Raw genomic sequence first — 11079 nt, 5'->3', positions numbered from 1 at the left:
ATAGAATTTGACTCGATAGAAAAAGCCGATGATGTTCAAGGACAGGAACTTCACAAAGAATGGCAATGATAGGTAAAACTAATTGTTCAAGCACCAATAGGAGTCAAAAGTTGTGAGAGAAAATGCCGTGCAGCCGATCAGTGCCAGCATCGTGAGTATGCTTCTCCAGATGAAGCCAGAGTTGGGAAGTGATTTAGTGCTTGTGTTGTTGATGAACTGCAAAAATACCTGAAAGCTCAGAGCAGGGCCGATGGTTACACTTGGGAAGTAAAAGCAATATGATAAATATTATAGCAAATTGAGCTTCAGATTTATCCTTTTGATATCGATCGCATAATAGGTGATCTTAGTAATTTGGTACATAACCATCACTGAGCAGTCGATTTTCCAACTCATATAATCATATCTGAGTCACTCTATATGTACGTATAACGGTGAAGGTGCACAAAAAGTAACGAGCAAAAACTCAGGGCAAAAGCGATCTGAACAGCAAATTTAGGAAACAGTTTGAAGCCAAAAAAAGGAATGGTCGATTGTGCGAGCACATAGAACCCCCAACTTTCAACAATGTAGAAAACAGAAAGAATTCCAGGGACGAGTGAAAACCAGCGCCGAGCAGTAATGTTGTTGATCTTGACGAAAAATGCTGACAAGACTATATTCAGGACTAGTATCTGGATGGTCTTGATCGAATCGACAGGAATATTGAGGGTCTCACTTATTTCTTGGTTCATGCCTGATCAGTAATAATATTTATGACGTATTAATGTATCATTCAGTCGCTCCATGCTCTCCAACCCACTGTAACTTCGGGGTTGGGGTTGGGGTTGGGGTTGGGGTTGGGGTTGGGGTTGGGGTTGGGGTTGGGGTTGGGGTTGGGGTTGGGGTTGGGACTGAATCAAATGGATAACTCCGGTTGAATTTAATAGAGGACACTGACAGAAGGATCGAAAATGAATGAATAAAAACATATTATTGTGTTGGTGCTGAGATTTAATTAAAGCCATTCAGGCATTTCATAGTGCATAGCTAATTCAATAATTCATATGCCGAAATGTATGAGCAGAACAGAAGATAACAGTGCAACTGCAGTTTCCTCAGGCTGATGTTGTTACCTCTCGATTCTGCTTTCATTATAATCATAATATATCAATGGAGAAATTATTTCCGAGTAAGTATTATCGCATGTCGGACTCCTTCACCCACCACATTTACGGTAGCCTCTGTTTGGTGTTCATTTCTCTCATCAATTACCGATACTTATCTTACAGCCTGTTATAGCTTCGCACGATCTCAACATTGGCATCCATATTTCTTTATGGCTCTGCATCCTTGGTTTAAATGTTCGTATTTTGATTGTGTTCAAAATTAGCATGATTAATGGTTATGTGGTGGAGTCGGCTATTGTTTATTGATTTTATATACACATTTCCGCACTTAAAATCCTATTAGGAGTGGGAATGCATATCACTTTGACGATGATTAGCCACGATGAGCAGGTGGTTGTTTGCCTCTTGCATAAACCTATTGGTTCTACTGATTAGGTACGCGAGTTCCTTTAGCTACTTAAGGACTACACTAGCGCAAGGCTCTTTATAGCAAGCAGTGACCCATTCGTAAGTTAACCTACCATGTTTCAGCTGATAGAAGCTTGGAAGGGTATATACGATCACACTTTTGCCTGTACTTATGTTTTTACTAATGTGCTCGGCTATATGTCGATTTAAATCCTGTGAATCCTGTGAGTGCTCATAAAAACTGTAATAATTGGCGTCGTTCCCATTTTATTGATCAGCAAAGAGAGCGCTGTTGACGAATGCTTTAAAAGACTGCTGGGCTGCATACTGCTCATGTTAATAGATAGTCTGCATTATCATCCGATTCACATTATGTACGCTATATGTCGATGAAGTCCCTCCAACCCTCTTAACCTTACTACTACTGCTATTGCTTGACGGACTAAATGGATCAAACATGGCAATGAGGGGTGGAGCCTGATCTGCTTTGAAACCGAGTGCGAGTTTCTTCTGGGGATTTATATGTCCTTCTGCCCATAATATATAGTATCGACCATTATTAATGTGAGGGGCATGGATGCTAGTTTGATAGAATTAAAGCTATTTCCGCAACTCCACTGATCGCTCTCGACTGATAACAGAATCCAGTATGCTCATGAACATCAAAGATCGCTGATTATCTGAGGATTAATATCTATGGTCATTGTCATGGCTGGTGTCGTTGTTGATTGCATCGAATATTTATGGACTAAACTAATTGACTCCCTTCAATGCTATATTTCTGAGAGCAGAAGAAATGTCGTGAATGTTTGAAACTGTTGAGATGATTTGAATTATAGCTTTGGAATCATGCTGATAACTGCATCTGATGCGATAAGCTCGGCTGTTATTGCTCGATTGGCAGTATCGGTTATCGTATATTCTCACAATGTATCCCTACTCTGATCTGTCCACCACGAATATGTCAAGTAGATAGTAGACCTTTGTATAAAACAGGTCATTGAGCATGCTCAGCAGGTTATTGAGGGGACCCGAAGACTATTTGAGGGAATTAATGTTAATGAAGGCTCGGGTAATAAACTGGCTGTAGCTATTTTGAAAGGGACTATATAAGCTACGTAGGCTGATGGGTCACGCGATTGGCTGAGTAGAGCTGTTCCAAATAGGTAGAGTACCGGTCAATCTTTTATATGAAATGCAGCATTGTCTCATATGTGACAATGTCAGGCATGCCATAGAATTGCTTACTCGGCCCAGCATGCCTTATTTGGGTGCAAAAGTAGGGGTATCTCTTCACATTGCACTGCTTTTGTACTCTCTTGTTATGACCCAGTAGGCCCATATATATTCGGATATTAGTATTATTGCGATCTGCTAATACACTCAGCATCGTATCCAGCTTCAACTCTAGCCTCAATACGAGAAGATGGCTATGGTCTGTGCCCAGCAATATAAATGGCAGATATCTACTTCCTTACTATTATGGTGAGATGCATTCTTGATTATCAATGCCGTCGAGTAGGTCAGAGGAATTAACATCGGAAATATAGGCAAGTGTGCTGGTAGTAATGTTGAGACGGTCGAGGCAGCATGCATATTGAATGTGAAGTAGCAACAGACAAGCAATGAAGAGCATCGGAAATATAATATAATCGTATTGGTATAGTGGATATATTGTGACATGATCGTTAATGATATAAATACTGATCCGTCATAATAATTAATGAGCAGAAATTGAAGGTATTAGTCAATTTCCATGTTGCGGGTCAATTTCATTGCCACTTCTTGCTAATGAGTCAAGCCTATTTCTGCTCCTCTCTAAACTCCCAATGTAGTCGCCAACAGATTTCATCGATTAGTTTGAGTGGTCTTTCACAAAGTATTTATTATAATCAATCTTTGGAAATTTGGGTTGGTTTTATATACTTTACTTGTTCTTCCCTCGAGTATTTAATGCTGATCGATCCTTTTTAATAAGTACAGGCCTCGGGGACTCAAAGTATTGGCTTTAGGATTCTTTAAGCCTATCAATTTAGTAATTCTCAGGGTTCCTCCCACTAAAGCGTTTCGCATTGGAATATCCACTTAACATTTCAGAGTTGTTCTTGGAGATGAGTTTCCCAGCTACTGATTTAACCATGTCTCGCAGCCTATCAAAACCTTACTGTTCTTTTTGTTATTTAAACTCAGCCTTTTTGAAACGTTATTCCTATTAAAGTTTGGCGACTCTCCTTTGCAGTTTCCTCGTCCTTTCCTCATTTTTTTTCAATAATTTTTATTGTTTGAGGAGTTTAAGATCTCTCATACGCAATTGCTCTAAAAGTTATGGGTAATTGGGGATGTCATGCCTCTCAGGTTACACATGTCCATTTTCCAGGACAGATAGTTTATTCTATGATTTGCTTTCAAGGAGATGTTTATTTTGATGGATAAGACTCGAAATTGGTGATTATGAGTATTTGATGGTAGGCTGCGAGGAAAAGGTCTCCACTTATGTTTGGTGTGCGAATTTCCTGATCTTTCTATGCTTGTACTCCTCTGCTTATTTACGAAATTTCAGTAGAATCTATGCATCGTTTTGATGATTTTTGTTGAGCTCCTCTGCCACGAAGTTGGCAAGCTGAACACGCTATAAGCCGTAAGTGTAAGGGACATTTGTGGCATTGATTGTGTTCACAATCTTACGACGTGGGAAATTTGAGCTGTCAATATGCATTTGCGATGGATATAAAAGGGTGTTTTATTGTTCGAATAAATGCAAATGAACTGATAGGCAATAAAGCTCGTTTGCATTTATATACATACACAAAGGCAAAAATAAAATAAGAATAATAATATTAAATAAAATAATAATAATAATAATATTATTAAATAAAATATTAATATTAAATAAGAATAATAATACTTATTATTATTCCTTTATATTTTTACTTGGAATTACTAATCGCAATAAATTTAAGGGCAGCGCAGATATGACAATTCCATTTTTATAATTAATCAAAATGTTTTGAGGGTTGATGCGATGTTGACCTCATCATTTTGATTTCATCTACTACTACTACGACTGCTTACCCTTCTAATGTAGTTCAGCTTATTCATGACTCTCGACTCTACTCCTGCATCTAAAGCATGGCTGTCCTGACGAATCGGTCAATCTGAATGACCTGCCCTTTGCTGCATTCTGCCCTGCTCTTGTTGCACTCTGCCCTGCTGTGATTTGTGCTGATGCCTATAGAATAAATACCTGAGAAGGCCAGAAATCAATTGCTAAACTGGCTGAGCTGATGAGCCTCTAGATTGCCAGCTTAACAGTGCCCTTGAACAGTTTGAAAGAGTATGTTGCGAAGATGATGGTTCGAGTTCTGATTTGAAAGAGATGCCCAAGCTCTTCCACGACGCAGATCAGAACCGATCAACAAATCCCAACCAACAAAATTGATGGATAATATGAATTAAAATATCATACATTAAATGGCAAAATATAACATCATAGAGTGATCATCGATAATTGATACATAATTGAATTAATATGTTATAAGCTGCAATATAAATATTAGTTGGCTATTTATGGGGCGAGGATGTTTTGTTTATATGTGAGATTTACAAAGGCAAACAATATTCGTAAAATTTGATCAATTAATCTTTATTTTGGATGGTCACAATATTTAATTGGCGCAAGGAGATTACTCTGTAACTTGCCCGAAATTCAGGGGTGTTGAGACGACTGTGGGGATTCTTGTTTTCAAGTTAAATCCATGGATGTTCTTCATCTCATCAGAAAGAGCACTCGCCACAAGCCTCCATTGCTCGACCTTTGTTTTTTTCTCAAAGCACGGGGATTCTACGACTATTTTATACATTGATCCACCTTTATTATCTATAGCTGTACATGAATTCTGCCCGAGAGTCGTATCCTGCACACTGACATAAGTGGGGGACAGTGCCTGCTTGAGCTTCTTCACCATTTTCAACTCAAAATCTCTTTTGATTTCGGATTTGGTAGAGAAAGCTGACTGCGCTGTTTGCACCAGACTTCTGTTTATTCTCTGCATCAACAATTCAAATTAACTGTTTATATAAATTACCTCAATCAATTTTAATCTCATTATATAGGTTGCGATCGTATTTACAGATTATGCCGCGGGGATTTAAATGAGATTTACTCGATGCTATCCATTTGAAATATGAAATATGGGAGTGTAATATGATATGAAATGATATGATAGTAAAAAATGATGCATTCGAATTTACATCAATGTGCGCGCTTTCCATGGACTCCGAAGTTAAGGTCGTTGGAAAATTTCTTGTTATAGTAGGACTTTTTGTATGGGTCCATGACGTTTGAAAAATTGTTGGTGCCTGTGATCTTGGGAAGCATCACGTCTTCTTCTTGCTTCTCTAAATTGTGCTTGGAACCATAGTTCTTGTTTTCGATAAGACTTTTTTTGTCTATTTTATCATATAAGTACTTTCACCGAGTCCCCGTCATCTTCACTTCGCTCCTTCATCGTAAAAAAAGTGGACCGAAAGTTATTGGAGTGAGTGGTCATTTGGTCCAGCTGCGATGTGTACTCTGCGAAGTATTCATGCCTGATGGCTGCTTCAGCTGTGATGCGCTCTTCGGGGTCGTAGGCGAGGAGCTTAGCCAGTAGATCTTTGAGTTCATTTGGGCAGCTATTTGAGAGAAACTTGTCGATTCCGATGCCCTTTTTGGGTGGGAAGTTGATTTCCATATGAGATGCCTGAGATCTAAATTTATCCAAGACTTCAGGCTTCGGAGTACCGATAATATTGTGAATTCTATTGACCTGATCCAATTCGTCTTTGCCGGGAAAGAGAGGCTTTTTGGTGACGAGCTCGAACAGAACACAGCCGAAACCCCATATATCCATTTTTTAATTGTAGTAGCCATCAGTCATCAAGCACTCAGGAGCTCTGTACCAGCGAGTCGATATGTAGTCCGTATAGGGTGCGGGGCTATGCTTCCCCTTGCAGGAACCCAAATCAGCCAATTTAACTAAGTTTCCCTTGACTAAAATATTTTATGGCTTTATGTCCCGGTGAAAGATTCCTTTCCGATGCATGAACTCAATGGATCTGAGCACCTGGAACATATAGAACTTAATCTTTTGGGAGTGAGGGGGTTCTTTTTATTTTTGAGGCATTCGTACAAGTTCATGTCCATGAGTTCGAAAACGAGAGCAAGTTTGCCTAAAGTTATGGATGTATTTACCGCTGGGCTCGTCGTAAAGGGCTTCGATGAGCTTAATGATGTTGTCATGGTTGGACAGAATATTCAACGCTTGTATTTATTTCAATTTTTTAACTTTTTATAATGTCTCGAACTTCTTCTTCATGCACTTAATGGCGACATGCTTTCCAGTTTTGAGAGAGACTGCCGTGAAGACCACTGAAAATGTGCCACTGCCCTTTTCGTATTCGAGTTTGTACTGGTCCATCGAAGCCTGTGAAATCAATATAAATAAATATAACTTCATTTATGGAAATCAATAATCCTATTATTCTAATCATATTTTATGCATAATTCCAACCGCCTTAAAGGATCAGTTGAAGGATGAATAACTGTCCAATCATGTCTCAGCCAAAGTTTACCCTGCTGTGCCGGATTTCGGGGGGGATTGCTGTGTTCAAATGAGATGGCAGTATGGGGCTGGGAGAAAAACTGTAATACTCGATGCCTCGATTTTACTGTAATCCCGGACTTGTGCGGATCTGGCAATGTTCTGGTTGATAGTAGTTCATTGTTGGCTGCTGAATTTGGGAGGGTAGCTGATGAAACACAGGCTGCAAAGCGTACAGTTGTTGTTGCTGCTGATGTTGTTGATGTTGATGTTGATGTTGGTGTTGTTGTTGCTGTTGTTGCTGTTGTTGATGTTGATGCCGGGACATTTATAATTGTCTCGATTGTCTTAGATGTTAGTGCTGCTCCCGTGGTTGATAATGTTGGGAAGTAGGTTGCTGCAACACCGGCTGCATTTATTGTAGAGGCCTACCATTCAACATGGCAATGCGTTGATTGCTATTCTAATTCCCATCCCTTCCAAATGACTTTCTTCTTGACTCATCTAAATGATTCATCGAATGAAAATTCCGTTGATGATTACTTTTGTGGGTCCACATTGATCAGCTGCCTCGCATTGTCTTGATACCTTGATTGCTGTGGGTGGCTGTGGTAGGGACTCTGCTTCAGAAAGCTCTGTTTGTTGATGCTATTCTCCTCGAATCCCTTATTTATAATGTACTTTATTTAGATTATCTTTTTCGGACTGACAAAGCTTTGATTTACTTTTTAGTTCATATAGTCCTGCTGGGGAGGCCGATGTGGTAGGGAGTGATAAACGAATCTTTATTCGTTGCCTCGATTCATTTCCCGATTTATCCCCCGATTCATTTCCCGATTATTGACAATGTGAGAATTTTGAGGAGTCGGTGTCGGCATTTGATGAAGAATGGGCTGATGCGAAATTTGAGGAATTATTAAATCAGTACTTTGGGGAGTATGGAGTGGTGTTGTTGGCTTGAGTATCCATGACTTATTTATTCTATTCGTCTCATGCATTTCTTCCTCATTAGCGTGGAATGCACTTCTTGGGATAATATGAGATTCCACCAAAGAGTACTAATTCCTCTGAGGTAATGGTCCTAGTGACTGGCTCGAAAACGCGTCCCTCATTTGATTGTAGCTGTTGGGATATGTATGGCTTTAGGGTTTAGCAGACCGTATTTGCGAATGAAATATCTTGTTGTTCTGGTGTTCCGATATCTCTTTGGTATGTTTGATGGCTCGAAGAACTTCCTGACATGACTTTCTCCTCTTTGGGTCGTACATGAGCATAATTTGTAAGATTCTTTTGGTCTCAGCACTGAGATTGGAGGGAACAGGGATTCCTTTATTTTTGATTTTAATGAAGCATTATTCAGTCTACATTCCCTTATCGATGCTTACTCCTGTCAGCATTTCATAGAATATAACACCCATGGCCCAGATATCGCTCTTTTCCGAATAGTGGTTATCAAGGAATGCCTCGGGAGACATGTAGCGGGGTGATCCGACGTTATAAAACATATTTGGCTTTTTTATGCCCTTCACTTCGCAGTACCCGAAATCGATGATTTTGGGAATGAGTTCATGCGGATACGAGCTCCTTTTTGTGATCATGATGTTTTACGGTTTCAGATCACGATGCACAATCCCATTGTTTGCTAGCTTTTGATATGCTTACATGAGATGGGTGAGAATATGAACGGCTTATCTCTCCATAAACTTGGAACCGCAATCGCTTTTCTAAGCAGCAATGTATTCCTTGAGGGTCCCTCCGTTCAACAGCTCTGTGACAATATAGCAATTGTCCTCATGCACGATAATATCATAAAGCTGCACAATACTCTATTGCTGGAGCATTTACAATAAGTATTAAGAGTACTGTGCATCGCTCATCTGCTGTTTCATTTGGCCAATCTGCACCATTTGATGCCCATAGAAACGTGACACTTCTTTGAGCGCATGTAGTTAGCATTTGAGTAGATATTATATTACTTCGTTTTTGACTTATTTGAGATTAATGACTTTGATGGCAACGTCGAATGCGTTGGCTTCAGAAGCCAAGTATGTCCCGGCGTAGACATTTCCAGTTGAGCCTTTTCCTAAGAGTCTCGCATAGTCGACTGAGAGCAAGTTATTGATTTCGATCATTGCACAGCGCAGATAAATATATTGCGGATTATTTAAACATAAAGTTATTGCGTGTGGTTTTAATAACAGCGTCAATCACCATATATTTTTTAAATCTTCAGATTTGTTTAATGCGCGCTCATTATCGGCCTAATCTAACAAATTGGCATTAATCATAGTCTTAATCATAGTCTTAATCATAGTCTTAATCATAGTCTTAATCATAGTCTTAATCATAGTCTTAATATGTCGTTATTATATAAATATATAGGAATATAAATATAAATAGGAACAATACATAGGAATAGAAATAGGAATAGTAAATAAAATAATTATGCATGGAGTAATGCTACCTATCAGTATTCAGTCAGCTTTGATAATTACAAGGTATTATGAGAAGTGGATGAGCCTTTGCGAAACTTATGGTTGGCGTGAATTCTGTTTATGTGCATTCCTGTTCCATAATGATTGGCTTCATTGGAGTGCATATTATTTTTTAAAGTTTTCTTGACGTAATTATCATTGACGCTCATACTTATGTTCTACTTGTTTGGAATATTCACATACTTTTGTAAGTTGCTGTTTGAATTTGTCATGTTACTAGTTTCATATGCATAGCTCATGTAATCAGCATTATTCATGTTGTTCATGTTGTTAATGCTGTTATTGTTGTTGTTGTTATTGTTGTTGTTATTGTTATTGTTATTGTTATTGTTAATGCTGTTCATATTCATGCTATTCAAGTTTTTCATATTCCTGTTATTGCTATTGTTGACGCCGTTCATATTTCTGTTATTGCTATTGTTGATGCTGTCGTTGATGTCGCTCATGCATTTACTCTCCAGAATATGAACGTACGATTGCAGGCACTGGTTCTCCTTCCTGAGATTGATGTTTTAAACTTCAAGCTTTCGGTCATAATTGCAAGATATCTGTTGATAAATTTTACTTTACTGGATTGGCTAGTAGCAACGAGAGCTCCAGTCTCCACCTTATTTGTAGTTGGCAGTTGCCTGCGAGGCTTGGCTGTGCTTGCTGGGCAGCAAGTATTTGTGATTCTATTGGTCGTATTGCTTGTAGTCTTGCTTAATTGCTGAACTTCGACTCTTTACTGAATCGCGCTTTTTCTATTCTGTTCGCCTGCCTCCCGAAACATATTCAAAATGCTGTTAGTATTGGGGGGATTTTTTGTTCCTTCCCAAATTCTACACTCGGTCTGAGTTTCGGAAGTCTCTTTGCCTTGAACTGTATGCTGACTCGCCATAGTTATTGTACTCGTCTTGGTTCTGATCATCGTAATGATCTCTACGGCGAGGATTTCCCTCCGGCTATTTGTATTGGATTGAGTGCAGTGTTAAGTATGTGGGTGAGACTTGCACTTATTCTTTGAAGAGTGATACGATGCCTTGGAGTGACACCTAGTTTGCCTGTGATGTATGTTTGGCAGTCTCATCCTTATGGATTTCGATTTTCCCTCAATGATCATATAGATTTGGGATGGCGTTTCGACAATTTGGGCAGTCGGATTGGTGATACAATGATAAATGCTTCGACTCATCGAAATAGAATATTATGCTCCACAATATAATACCATCATCTATATAAGAGCACAAAGAAGATTAGATAAGTGCACAATATACTATGTGCATGCCAACTGGCATGCACATAAATAAGAATTAGTCTTAGATGCTCGTGAATAAATATTAGCTGGTTCAGTTTATGCATTTATGAATCAGGTCTTTCTTCTTTGTCTCATCGATCATACTTATGGTAGTATTTTGCCATGTCTTTGTCTGCCCCTAAACTTATGAGATCTCGGTGCACTTCTTCTAGCATATGGCTGATTTTAGTCCTTTATCTTTTTAGCAA

At 38.9% G+C, this 11079-nt stretch overlaps 1 pseudogene; it reads right to left on the bottom strand.

The window, feature by feature from the left end:
• Positions 1-2453: 2453 nt before the first annotated feature.
• LOC148299426 (MAPK/MAK/MRK overlapping kinase pseudogene) lies at positions 2454-6976 on the bottom strand (annotated as a pseudogene).
• Between the last annotated feature and the right edge of the window lie 4103 nt (positions 6977-11079).

The sequence above is a fragment of the Brachycentrus maculatus genome, unplaced genomic scaffold, assembly GCF_059751285.1.
Source record: "Brachycentrus maculatus isolate JH-2025_06_01 unplaced genomic scaffold, ASM5975128v1 h1tg001156l, whole genome shotgun sequence".
Classification (NCBI taxonomy): Eukaryota; Metazoa; Arthropoda; class Insecta; order Trichoptera; family Brachycentridae; genus Brachycentrus; species Brachycentrus maculatus.
The sequence above is the reverse complement of the archived record's forward strand: the minus strand, read 5'-3'. Positions and strand labels throughout refer to the sequence as shown.